Source organism: Eretmochelys imbricata, chromosome 1, assembly GCF_965152235.1.
Source record: "Eretmochelys imbricata isolate rEreImb1 chromosome 1, rEreImb1.hap1, whole genome shotgun sequence".
NCBI classification, from domain to species: domain Eukaryota; kingdom Metazoa; phylum Chordata; order Testudines; family Cheloniidae; genus Eretmochelys; species Eretmochelys imbricata.
In genome coordinates this window covers 208,781,599-208,796,340 of record NC_135572.1, presented here as the reverse complement: position 1 = coordinate 208,796,340, position 14,742 = coordinate 208,781,599, and positions in this window count along the sequence as shown.

Sequence of the window (14,742 nt, the reverse complement as noted above, 5' to 3'; positions counted from 1 at the left end):
TTTCCCTCTGAGCTAGCTTCAAGTAGCTTTCAGCCTCCAAGGATAATTTTTCAGAAAGTTACAAGCATATGAAAACAGGGCATATAATTAAGCTTATACTTAGCCCCAGTATGCTAAGCATATTATGCATATGAAAAGAAGGCTTATAATGACATAACCTTCCTACTGGTGGAACAGGTAGCCCTGCCTTTTATTAAGATTGCCCAATGCTTCCCATAATAAGATACTATTTTCAGTTGCTTATAATTTTGCCAAAACTTAATGATTTTCAACTGAAAATTTCCATACCAGGTGTGACAAAGTTCCTCCTCTACCTTGGTGCGTCTTATGCTTATTGGTGGATTTGCTCGCCTTGGAGCTTCACGGCAGCCCTCAATTTGGCCATTTTCGTGAAACCACAGTCCAGGTCAACTCCTCCTGTATCTGACCAGGAGTTGGGAGGTTTAGGGGGAACCCGGGCCCGCCCTCTACTCCGGGTTCCAGCCCAGGGCCCTGTGGAATGCAGCTGTCTAGAGTGCCTCCTGGAACAGCTGTGCGACAGCTACAACTCCCTGGGCTACTTCCCCATGGCCTCCTCCCAACACCTTCTTTATCCTCACCATAGGACCTTCCTCCTGGTGTCTGATAATGCTTGTACTCAGTCCTCCAACAGTATGCGTTCTCACTCTCAGCTCCTAGCGCCTCTTGCTCCCAGCTCCTTACACGCGCACCGCAAACTGAAGTGACCTCCTTTTAAAACCCAGGTGCCCCGATTAGCCTGCCTTAATTGATTCTAGCAGCTTCTTGATTGGCTGCAGGTGTTTTAATCAGCCTGTCTGTCTTAATTGTCTCCAGAAGGTTCCCGATTGTTCTGGAATCTTCCCTGTTACCTTACCCAGGGAAAAGGGACCTACTTAACCTGGAGCTAATATATCTGCCTTCTATTACTCTCTTGTAGCCATCTGGCCTGACCCTGTCACACAGGTGTCTGCTTCTGGCTCCAACTGAAATTTTTGAGAGTTTCAGCTAACATGGTTCAGCTGTTTTTAAGAACAAGATTAGGGGAAAGTATGTTTTATCATATTTTTTTAAAAAAAAAAAATTCTGGCGACCTTTTCTTTGAGAAGTTCTAGTGCTCCCTTGCTTTGGAGAAGAGACTTGAAATTTGGAAGGGAGGTAGACTGTGCCAGGGATATGCCTTTTGCTGTCCTAGTGAAAACCCACCCAAAGTTGGCCAAGTTGTATGCCTTTCAAAACTCTCAGTTTGCATATGCTCAGTAGAGATGTTGGAGTTTCACAGTTATCTTCACCAAAGATTCTGTGTGCACTGAACATGCTCCAGCCCAAGGCTCCAGGGCCCAAGCAGGACTTTCCTTGATGCTCATGTCTGCTGCAGGCTAGGCTTGCACTGCAACTGCAAGCAGTTCCCCTGACCGTCTCTCCTGTGCTCTCGGTGATTCTCAACTGGCATCCAGGAAACACGGAGGAGAAGAGGGATAAGAACCAAAATGCGGGAGGGCAGTGGGAGTAGATTGTTGTGGAGACTGGGGGTGGGTGTTGCAGGGGGAGAGAAACAGAGATTGGAAGTTGGGGAAGGGAAGACTGGGACTGGCTGGGCAGGGAGACTTGGACTAGGAAATGACAGTGAGGGAGATTGGAACTGGCTGGGCAAGGGGGCTGGGACTGTGAGCCAGATGGGAAAAGGGGGAAGGATATGGGGACTGGGAACCAGTGGTGGTGAAGAAAGATTGAGATTGAATGAGGAAGTGAAGGGAGACTGGGACTGGCTACCAATGGCGGCGGGAAGAATGAGGACGGGGGCAAGAGGAGACAGATCTGACAAAGAGTTGGGATGTGGAGGGAGAACTGGGACTAGCAAAGCAGAGTCTGGGACAAGAGCAGGAGAAAGGGTTTGGGGAGTGAGGTTGGATGAGGAGTCCAGGAAGGGAGACTGGAAGACAGAATGGGGAGCATGGGGCTTGTGGAGTTAAACAGATTGGATGAAGAGTCAGGAGGATGCAGGGGGACTAGGAGGCTACGACTGGCTTGGCAAGAAGACTGGGAGTTGGACACTGGGACAAGCAGCCAGGCATGAGGATTAAACCATACTGTGACAAGAACAAATTGAAGGGTATGTGGCAGATGGGTCGAGCTTACAGGTCAGGGCGGAACAGGCAGAATGCTCTGAAATCACTAGAGTACACTCCCCTCCAGAACGTGCAAAAGAACCCACCATTCCTCTCTTCTCAGCAAATGTCTGTGAAATCCGCAGTGTGTTTCATCCCTTTCTAGTGCTGGTTCATGGAGAGGATGACAGCCAGTTACTGCTATGGGTTATTCCATTAGGTCAAGTGACGGAGGTTTGTGTAATGGATCTGAAGCTTCCAATCCTCCTGCTGAAGCATGTGGGTGTCAATATGATGACATATGATGGATTTTCTGTTTAGTTTGTTTTTTTAAAAAACACTAGGAAATTACACACCAAAAAAGTACATTCAAGGGAAAAACAAGGTTGCAAAGCCGATCTCTCAAAAGTTAAATAAGGGACAAGGGGGCAGAGATAATGCTGTTATGAGAAATTTAACTCTGACTTTCCTAATGTTGATGTGGTGTTGCATTAGTGAATGTTTCTGCATGTAATATGGGATTCAGGAGTGAATTTGATTTTTCAGGCCCCGAGCCAGAGCGTACAGCCTGAGTGAGAATAGCTGCAACAAGGAGAGCGTGCCATGAGCACCCCATCCTGCCCTCATGTAACTTCATGAAGAGTGTAGAGGTCATCTATTTCCAGAAGTACCTCTATCACAGCTATGGTAAAGCTCTCCCAACTGGACAATTACCAGGTTGCTGTGTTTGGTTCCCAGCATACTAGACTTCTGTGCTCTTAAGCTTCCCTTGGTCTGGGTAGGCTCTAGCACTGTCTCTTTTCTTGGCCTCTCTGGCACACTTCCTGGGCCCAGGTTCTACCTGTTACTCCTCCGCGGAAGTGGGATTTTGCAGCTCCACTACCATAGGCCCCCAGGACCAGTGCTGACCCTCCCAAGACACCCCAGTAGTGTCCCAATCTTATGGACACTCTGAATTTACAGTTCACCTCTTCGAAGACGCAACAGAGGAAGCACAAAACATGCAGGCTCTGCAAAGGGTTCCAAAAAAAATCAATCATTCTTTATTTTAAATAGCACAAGAAATACACAGATCCAGACAAAACAATAAACGCTCTGGACACATTTCCCTGCTTCAGTTTCCTCATCACACTTGAGCATTCTTTGGGCTTAGGTCACAGTCTTCTGTCTAAGGCCTCCAGGATCCCCCCCCGCCACACACACTCACCCCCTGGCTTCTCAGTTTGAGAAGGCTTCTCCTCTGAACCATAGACTCTCGCTTTGCAGCCAGCTTCTTTCTTCTTCAGCTCAGTTGGTCTTGCAGTTAGAAAGAATCCCTCTGCTACAAAAGCATGCCCCTCTGTTCCTCTCTTCTGCCTAAGCTTTTTCTGGCTCTGTGTCCCTTTGAGTTTCCCTTCAAGTCTCTCATACTCTATGGATTTTTAAGGGCCAGCACTAACATCTGACCTCTTTGTTCTCCTCTTTGGGGAATTTCCACTCTCCAAAACCCAGCTTCCTGCAGAGAAGTTGGAGAACACTGGTTTCACCTATGATGTGGCCATCACGTTCTCCCAAGTTGCTTCCATTTGAGTGAGCCATCAAGGTTTAACAAGCCTCCAGTGCCCTTGGTCAGAGAGATATGTGACACACCCCTTCCAGCAGATGGTGGATTCCATCTCTAATGCCTATAAGTTATAGATCTTAAGCAGGACCGGCTCCAGGCACCAGCAAACCAAGCACGTGCCTGGGGCGGCAAATGTAAAGGGGCGGCAGGACGTCTTGTTCTGGGGCAGCAATCCGCCCTTGGCAGTGGCAGGAATTCAGCGGCCGCTCCATCACAGCGCATTTCACGCTCGGCGGCAATTCGGCGGCGGGGACACAACTCTTCTTCGATCGCCGGCAGCAATTTGGCAGCCGCACCATCACTCCACCTCCGTGTTCGGCGGCAAGATTTTTTGTTTTGTTTTTTTTTACGCTTGGGGCGGCAAAAACGCTGGAGCCGGCCCTGATCTTAAGCCAGAAGGGGCAATTGTGACCAACTTGTCTGCCCTCCTGCACAATGCAGTCTGCAAGACTTCCCTGAATAAGCTACTGTCAGAACTAGAATCTCTATTTTAGAAAAACATCTAATCTTTAATTTAAAATTGCCAGTGATGGAGAATCCATCATAACCCTTGTTGGTGTCTTCCAATGGTTAATTAACCTCACTGTTAAAAATGTGTGGCTTATTTCCAGTCTGAATTTCTCTAGCTTCAACTTCCAGCCACTGGATCTTGTTTTAGTTTTGTTTCCTAGATTGAAGAGCCTTAGTTCTAAGAATCCCTCACCTGAAATGATCTGAGTGAGCAAATATTTAATGATCCTGATGGTACAGCACTACAATAGAGTGTGCATCAAGCAGCAACCATATGCAATACTCCACTTAGCTATGTGTCTGCAGAGAGCATAAGAACAAAATGTTGAGGGGACAAATTTCAATTAAATTCCATGGGGTTATTATTATAAAGAGTGAGAAATGATCATTTTTAGAATGCTGAGAATTCCTCCAGCCTTGTAGTTTTATAAGCAAAATGGTCACTTGTAAATAGATCTCTCTCATTTTCATCAAGGCAGGTTAATTAAGAAGTACAGAGCGTGTGCGGTCAGTCACCCTACATAAAAAAATCTGTGTCGAACCTTCGCTCTAATGTGAATTTCCTGACATGACAGATGGGATTGAGTGTCTGTTTATGCCGAGAGGAGTTTGCTAACATTTTTCCTCTAATTACTAATTATACCAGTGAAAGGGGCTTTACGGCCAGAGTCCTGGAAATGTGAAACTTGATCATCAGAGATTTGTAGCAAAGATGGGAAATTGATGTGTGACATCAAACAGCTGACAAGGAGGCTAGGGCAGCCAGATGAACAGCAGCTGCTCAGAAGGGATCTGGAGGGGCTTCAGGAGGGGAGGGGGCAGCTGCTCAGAAGGGTTGCAGAGTTCATGGGGGGAGCAGCATGGAGGGGTTAGAGCCATTTTAACGGTTTTACTTTCACCCCCTCCCCTCAGTCATTTCAGATATGAATGTGTCTAATCTATCTGTGTTTGAGACTGTGTGAGAGTTCATCTACCAACAGGTGGCAAGGCATGGCTGCGGGCTGATGGCAGCTGCTGCTGGGGGGAGTGAAGGAGGGGTAATCAACTTCATGAGGGGCAATACACAGCATTAGAAACAATGGATCGAAGAAAAGGAGGCAGGAGGGTAGGGTGATCAACACCTACAGTCCTCAGGCTTCCCTGACCCAAACCTGATCCTTAGGCTTCACTCCCCACATTCCGGACAAACCAAGCCTCATCCTAGAGACTCTCATTCTTCCATATCCTGATCCTAGATGACTTGGGCTTTCACTTTTCTACCTCCCGATACTAGAAATGTCAGCATTTCACCCTACCCCAATCGCAAACATCTCAGGCTTTTATCTTCCCTCTGTCCTGATCCCAGAAGTCTCAGGCTTTCACATATTTCTTCCCTCCTTCACCTCCTGGCTCCAGTATCAGGGGTCTTGGCCTTTCATTTCTCATGAATCTGATCTCAGAAGCCTCAGGCATTCTCTCATCCTAACTTGGATCATGGAGGCACATGCTTTCACCTTCCTACATCCTCCTTGATCTTAGAAGCCTCAGACGTTGCAACCACGTGAGCCTGGACATCTAAAAGTTTCATCTCTCCATTTAAAGTTCCATATTCTGCTTACCCTATCTCAGCAAAATACCAGAGGAAGTCATCTCCAGGTACTGTGGCCTGGAGAAATGCCTAAAAAAATAAACTGATAGCTCAATCTTCTCTCATCACTCCAACCACATCACCACATAGCAACCATGATCCATTTTATTGAAACTAATCTCCTACATGATCAGTAGCTTCCTCTGTTCTGAAAATCACAGCTCTCTCACTTTCCTATATCCTTCTTGACATACAGGCAGCCTTTGACAGCATTGACTGCATCAACTTCCTTGAGCACCTCAAACATTACACTGTTGGGTTTTGGCTGCCACCTCACCTAGTTTAACTCCTGCCTCTGAACGCTCTTTTTGCCTTCTGCAGTGATTGGACTCCAGACTACTCCTTTACAGAGTTGCATAAGGCCTGTTCTTGCCCTTTCTCTGTCTACTGTATCTCCTCCCACTTAGGCACAACATTTCACCATTTAACTATCAGGCTTTGTAGCCCATTGTTTTTCATTATGTTCTGAAGTAAAAGAGGAACCAGTGACATTCACAAAACAGAATTATGAATCTTGGCCTTATCTTGGCCTTTCTTGATTATGAGGTGAACTGCTTCATGCTCCCATTTCCTTCTTTCTGGGGAGGCTGGGTCCATCCCCAGGTAGAGGAAGGGCAGTGTTTAGCTGGCAGAAGATGAAAAGTAGATCACTTTGGCGAGGTCCTTGGCTGAGAGAAGGGAGGTACAGTTTTCTGGCTAACTGATAAGAGCAGAAAGCATTCCTATGCCATTGAGCTGTGTTCAATGTGTGTGTCCAGGAGCAGAAATGATCCCACCATGGTTCTGAAGCATCTTGATGATCTCTGCTCTGGTGCACTCAGTTGTTACTGAAATTAGAATATTGACCAGTTAACCAAAATAGTTTCTCTTCTTACCAGCATCACATCCGTTTTTCCAGGGTGAGCTTGAACCAGCTGCTCTTCATCCGTCCAATGATCTCTTTCAGGCATTGGGACATATTGGTGTTGGTAAGGCTGAATCAATAGAGAGAACTGACATTTTTTTAGTCCGGGGAAATGTAGTAAATCTAATCTATCTGGACTTCAGTAAAGCATTTGATACAGTACCACATGGCAAATTAGTAGCTAAACTGGAGAAGATGGGGATTACTACAAGAACTGAAAGATGTGTAAGGAACTGGCTAAAAGGGAAATGTCAATGGGTTGTGCTGTCAGGCTGGGAGGAGGTTACTAGTGGAGTTCCTCAAGGTTCGGTCTTGGGACCAATCTTATTTAAAATTTTCATTAATGACCCTGGTACCAAAAGTAGGAGCGTGCTAATGAAATTTGCTGCTGACAAAGTTGGGAAGCATTGCCAATACAGAGGGTTGTAATATTATACAGGAAGAGTTGGATGACCTTGAGGACTGGACAAATAGAAATGGGATTAAATTTAATACTACCAAGCGAAAGATCATGCAGTGAGGGACTAATAAGAATTTCTGCTATAAACTGGGAGCTCATCAGCTGGAAACAACAGTGGAGGAAAAAGAGGTGGGTGTATTAGTTGATCAGAGTACGACTATGAGCCACCAATGTGATGCAGCCAGGAGAAAGGCAAATGTGATCCTAGGATGTGTCAGGCAAGGTATTTCCATTAGAGTAATGCCATTGTACTAGGCACTGGTAAAACCTCATCTGGAATACTGTGTATAACTCTGGTCACTCATGATGAAGAAAGATGAATTCAGACTGTAACAGGTACAGAGACGGCTACAAGGATAATCAGGAGAATGGAGAGCTTATCTGAAAAGAGCTTGGCTCTTGCTTAGCTTCATAAAATGATGGTTAAGGGGGTTGTCATAAAAATAAAGGGAAGGGTAACCACCTTTCTGTATACAGTGCTATAAAATCCTTCCTGGTCAGAGGCAGAACCCTTGCACCCTTAAAGGGTTAAGAAGCTAAGATAACCTCGCTGGCACCTGACCAAAATGACCAATGAGGAGACAAGATACTTTCAAAGCTGGGGTCGGGGGAACAAAGGGTCTGTCTGTCTGTGTGATGCTTTTGCCGGGAACAGATCAGGAATGCAGTCTCAGAAACTCTGTTAAGTTAGTAAGTAATCTAGCTAGAAATACGTTAGATTTCCTTTTGTTTAATGGCTGGTAAAATACGCTGTGCTGAATGGAATGTATATTCCTGGTTTTGTGTCTTTTTGTAACTTAAGGTTTTGCCTGGAGGGATTCTCTATGTTTTGAATCTGATTACTCTGTAAGGTATTTACCATCCTGATTTTACAGAGGTGATTCTTTTATCTTTTCTTTAATTAAAATTCTTCTTTTAAGAACCTGTTTGATTTTTCATTGTTCTTAAGATCCAAGAGTTTGGGTCCGTGTTCACCTATGCAAATTGGTGAGGATTTTTATCAAGCCTTCCCCAGGAAAGGGGGTGTAGGGCTTGGGGGGATATTTTGGGGGAAGACGTCTCCAAGTGGGCTCGTTCCCTGTTCTTTGTTTAACACGCTTGGTGGTGGCTGCATAGGGTTCAAGGACAAGGCAAAGTTTGTACCTTGGGGAAGTTTTTAACCTAAGATGGTAAGAATAAGCTTAGGGGGTCTTTCATGGAGGTCCCCACATCTGTACCCTAGAGTTCAGAGTGGGGAAGGAACCTTGACAGGGGTATATTCACCAAAAAATTCAATTTTGGGTCAACTAAAACTGTTTGCAAATTCATGTTGAATTTGGCAAATAGTTTTGGCTGAAAGAAAATGGGGGAAATATTTCTGAAAATGTCTAAATCTTTTGTTTAGAAATTTAGCTAGCTTTTATACATACACACACAAAGAAAACCGAAAAAAATGCAAATGAAACAACAAAATTAATTGGGGGGGATGGCAAGAAAAAACACAAAATTGTAATTGTGGGTCGAACTGAAACGAAAATATGTTTGGATTTTTCAGTTCAGCCACTGAAATACAAATCAGTTAGTCACCCAGCTCTGCTCGGGGGGTAAACACCACAGAGGGAGAAGAGCTATTTACACTAAAGGACAACATTAGTACAAGAATAAATGGATTTATACTGGCCATGAATAAATTTAGGCTAGAAATTAAAAGGAGGTTTCTAACCATCAGAGGAGTGAGATTCTCAAACAGCCTCCCAATAGCAGTAATGGGGCAAACAACATAACTCATTTTAAAATGGATCTTGATAAATTTATGAACGGGACTACATCATAAGATTGCCTGCGATAGCAGGGAAGTGGACTCAATGACCCTAGAGGATTCCTTCTAGTCCTATGTTAGAAGGAAATGAACAGCTGCGTGTCATAGGCCTTGTCTACACTAGAAGTTTTAAGTTCTAATAACGTGTTTCTCCTAGTATGACCTTAACATGCCATGCATCAAAACACTAAAGCCCCTCTATACGTGTGTGCTATGATGCAGTTCATGCCATGTACCCTATAGCCCCATTATTGAGGTTGAATTGTGTTACTCAACTATATTACTGTTCACGTGGTTGGAGGCCAGTGTTACCTGCAACTTTTTATCTTTTAAAATGTTAATTATAATCTTAAAAAGAGCCAATACTATTGTATTTAGTACAGTCTTATCTGAATTTGAAATAAATACACAGACATATAGCAGAATGTTCCTTTAATTTTGTTCAATTGAATGTCACTCAGGTGGATGCTCATATTCACTGGAATTAAGAGAGCGAAAACAGCAGCAGTACAGAGCTGAACAGGTTCTTGAAATCAGAAACTTTTGACCAATATCATAGGTAGAGTAGTTTGTTCCATTTAAAAAAAAAACAAAGCATTTCTTCATGTCTACAAAAACAATTTGCTAAAATTGACATGAATTCACAAAAGGTTTTGGTTGACCTAAACCTACATTTTTCAGCTGAAAAAAAAGTTGCATCTGAAAAATTTCTAATCAAAGGCTGTATTTCAAACTGTCACAGGAGAAGCATTACATGAGTATGAGCTCCTGCCACCTAGCCAGTTCCCAAGGTATCTCACACCATCACATACCTCTTTGTAATGTGCACAGCTTTTACCAGACATACTGTAATAGAATTCCGTAATAACTCTTAATTTTTATCAGGGGTCTAAGTCATAAGTGTAAATGTGAGTTAACCAAAATAACATTTTAAATATTTTAACTTCATAGTACCGCTGAAACAACATGAATACACTAAAAACCAGAGTTGATCAGCAATTTATACTCTGATTACATACTCTCTGGTCCACTTGAATGACCATGTTCAGCTTTACTTTATTGGGGAATAGATGTACATAGCAAGTAAACAATACACCATAGTCCATTCAACTGAGGGAATCAGGAACCTATCTGTCTATGCTATGTAGGTATTTATATGATCTCCAACACTGCAGTGTCTGAATATCTGGATCCTCTACTCTTATAGCTGAAAGGTGTATATCATTCAACATTTTCCAATCTGCTAACTTAGGGGGGACAGGCCTTTCTGTTTCACATTCTGAACTGGATCACCAAAGTTAACTGACTTGATTTCTACAGTACCACATTTACGAATTCATACAAAAGAACCATAGTGAAAATATGGATATTTAACACTATATACTGTTTTCTTTTATCTTGCTTTCTTCAAATGATATCTTGTGAATGTTGTTGTGCTGAATTGTCATGTAATTTGAGTAAGAATTAGGCTATTAGAGAACATAAATATTTAATCTGATTTGCATCAATTTCCCAGGAAGCAATTCTGCAGGACACGCATGGCTTATCATATATTGGATTGATCAGTAGTTCTTTAAGAAATCTATTGCAAATTATTTCCGGGGCTTCCTTTCTAGGTCAACTTTGCAGTCTTTCAAAACATTAAAACATTCTGTTTTCCCATTGGCCTGAAGATAGTAAATAGAAGAATTTCTATGCCTATTTCTCTCCTTCAAAAATTCCAAATATATGAGTGGAAGTTATTGTCCAGTGCTAGCTGTTATGGATCCACAGGGTGTCCTATGCATCTGACCGTCTTAGTGCTAGTCCCTGGCCTCTACTTCTTACAATGGGAAAAGCCATGACTCCAAGATAGATTCCCTGGCCTCAGCATCTCTGTTTCTCACCAGGGCTCCTTAAACAAGTCCCAAAGTGTTTAGATCCCTGTTGAGACTTATCTTGCGGGAGCTACACAACCAGGAGATATTTGCAGCAACACAGGACAGCCCTTTCAAAACAAGGCATCATTTATTAGTCAACTGGAATACAGTATTTAGGTACATTAGATTAGAATGATAAAGCAAAGTTTACATGCATGGGCATGCCTGCAATACAACTCTCTGCCTTGCTCAAATGTCCTGCATTTACCCCTTTACACTGGTACCACAGGTTCTTATTGCACTCTGCTCACACCTCAATTCTTTGTCTCAAGTTCCAATCACACTATTTTCACATGTCCCGCCTCCCTTGGGCAAAAGCCATAAAAAATTAATTGTCTAGTCCATGGTCTTCCATTGTAGATGCAAAGTAGCTCCTTTGAGTCCTTGATAGACATCATGACTCACACACACACTCCTCCAACTTCACGACTTACCCTTTCTCCCAGGAAAGAAATTAACCCCTTCACATCCAGTGGGTAACAATACAAAGTGAGTCGAGAAACTTAGTCACACATACTTCAATAAAAACACAGAATTTTTCCACATTCTCCACACTAGCACTCTTACATTCCCTTCATGACTTAAATTATTAACAAGAACTTCTTTATTCTTATGGAAGTAACCTGGAAAGTTAAAGCTATTTTTTCTGGCCATTTGCTGAAATAATCAATTATATCAACAATATAGCTACATTCTTTTGGAACTGTTTCAAAATGTCTGGTTGTACCAATAGTAATCTTTACCCAGGAAGATTCAGACAAGGAATTTGGATTCAGGCTGCCACAAGCTTTACTATTTTGCCACGTATTTATTAACTAACATGGAATTGTATAGCACTTTCCACTAGCGACGCCATCCTGACACCCAGCAGAGATCTCTAAGCCTCTAATATGGACTATATCCTGTTGAATTTCGTGAACAAATTGACTAATCTTGGGCCCCACCACCTCCCATTTCACCCCAGGTACATATGGGGTTTTTTTGGGGTGGGGTGGGGTGTTAGCTTAGGAACCCAGTACAATTGTGCCCTTTTCCTCCTCAGCCTTTTCCACTCACCTCAGCCCAGAGATCAGATGATAAGTGTTGTATTGTGCTTTCTGTATTCTTGCAGATCTATATGAACTTAATAAAATAGTTAATTATGACTTGCAGTCACCAATTAGCACACACTGAGGAAGTGAGCTCAGTAGGCTAAGGAAGAGGTTCTCAACCTTTTTAAAAGTGAGGACCACATGCTAGTAGAGAGACTGTATTATGGACACCTCCACTCACATTTATGATTACATGGACTGTCTCTCTTTTTTTGCATGACCCCACAACATCTGTGTTGCAACTACAATTGCTTACATGAAAAAGTAATATGAAGAAAGCATTGATGTATTTTAGTTGCCCTTCAATGCAGTTAGCAGCTAGGACAAGGAGAAGAGCCACCACTATGTGACCAGCCAACTCTCTGCAGACCACCATCAAATTCTGCATGGACCATGGATGGAACACCTATGATGCACAGACCAGCATACCTTTGAACAAAGATAGTGAGATTTCCACTTTCTTGGATCTGCAGAGTGCATCTCATCATGTGTTTTTACAGGCAAAATCTGAGATTTACAAAGGTTATTTTTGGTTTTGCTATGTGCCTACTGGGTTTGCATCTGCCTGTAGTGCTTTCCAGAAGAGATTACTGGACTGATCTTGAAAGGCCAGTTTCTGGTCTACTATGATTTGGACAATACTATAGTATATAGAAAGACATAAGTATAGCATGAAGAAATTTGAGAGCCAGAATGTAATGAAAGGCTGCTTTGAAACTGAAATGTTCCTAGTGCAGATTTTATTATATTTTTGGGAGGTGATGGTTGCTTTTGTACATAAAATAAATCTCAAAGGGACGTGGATCCCATAAAACAGAGACAAAGATTTGCCTTTGTCAGTGAGGGAAACTATCATAGGAACTGCAAAACCAAGAAAAGAACACCATCTCAGTATGAGTACGTCCTCTGAATAGGGTTTTCCCGTTGTCTATAACAAGAAAGTCACACATATTCAAGGTTCTTGGCACACCATAACATAGGATCTCTGTGGCTCCACCCCTGTCCCAGGCCCCTGCCTCCCACTTGGAATGGTAGGGGGACTAGGTCCCCTCTCAGAGGGACTCCATACTACTGCCCTTGCCCCTTCTCACCAAGACTGGCAACAACCGCGCCACTACTCCAGAAGGTCAGAACGGCAGCAGGTGTCCCCAAATACACCCCAGCTGCTGGGGTATCTGCTTGGGTGGGTGGGCCAGGCCCACTGCACTCTTCTTCTCCTGCCACACTCAGAGTCCTCTGCTGGAACGATATTGGCAGGGCTTCTTAAGCAGTGGCTCTTTGAGTTAAGCCCCCATTGAGAGGCCTGGAGCAATTAATCCCTCTTAAAGCTACTGTTTCAGGCTCTCTGCAGACTCAGACAGATGTTGATATATTGGTTACACTTGGGTCACATTTTCAAGCTTTTCTTCACAACTATGAGGGCAGAGACTTCCTTTTAAAAAAAAATCAAAAATGTAAGTGGAGATTTTGACATAATCAAATGACATGAGGAGTAAGGTCCTATGTATGAGGCTATACTGTCCATGCCTTAATTCAGGCCTTCATGTTCCTCTTTTTGGAGTGAGAAAAATGGCATCATGTAGCTAAGTGTTCCGCATTTTCACACTGATGAGTCTGAGCATCAGAGACACAGCATCTGGAATAGCAGGTACACACAGTGTAGAAGCACAATAAAAGTATTGCTTTGGGAGAATTAATGACAAACCCTGAGACGCAAAGGGCCTCATTTTACTTTCTAGCTGGTATACATCAAGAGTAACTATTAAAGCCAATAAGAAATATATTCATTTTCAGATCACTTCAGTCCTGTTCTCAGTAATGAAATAAAGTAAACCCTTCAGACTTTTCATATAGTTCAAGCTCACTGAAATCATATGTAGGCCACACTTGAAGAAATTCAGTTGTAATTAAGATAACTTATTAATGATGGTTTCTAATTATTATATTACAGAGGTGCCAGTTGCGGCTCCTTAATTAAAGTTGAGTTGAGTTTTACATTGAAAGTAGGGATTCAGACTGTTTGTTCTGTAGGAAAATTGTGTGTCCTCCCTACAATTACAACATTTACTCTTTGAGTAAAGAATGAATTTTCTTAGAAATTATACATCTGTTATTTTCAAATGTGACTTTTCAGTGTAAATGGGTGCTTTAAGAAATTTAGCAGCTGGTGTCAAACTTTGTTGTTGTTCCTCCTGATCTCAGTAATGAAAAAACATAAACTTTTCAAACTTCCCATAGAATTAAAACTCTCTGAAATTGTGTATAGGATACATGTCAAAAACATTTTTAGAATGAATAGTTATTTTTTTCAGGTATTCTTTTTAAATGGATTCTTTTTTATCAGCAAGAGCTGAAGAACAATATTCTACTACATATACTTCCACAAAGAACTGCCATATTTCATAACAGCTGCTATCGCCTATTGTTCTCAATGAGACTCAGGCCACCTGAGCAAAGCTAGCCACTGTCTCTATTTACCTACTCCTCAAAATGTTCCTCTCTGTCCCTTGACAGCACTCACAATCCTCTTGAGGGCGATATATGCACTTAGATCCAGATCTTCAAAGGTATTTAGGCACCTAACTTCCACTGACTGGGAAAGGGAGGCAGTGGCCTTTTTGAAAGACAGCAATTCTTTGGGCTTGTCTACACAGGGATATTCAGGAAAATTGAGATGAATTAACTGAAGGTGTGAAGTTAAAGCACATAAATTCATTAAACCTCT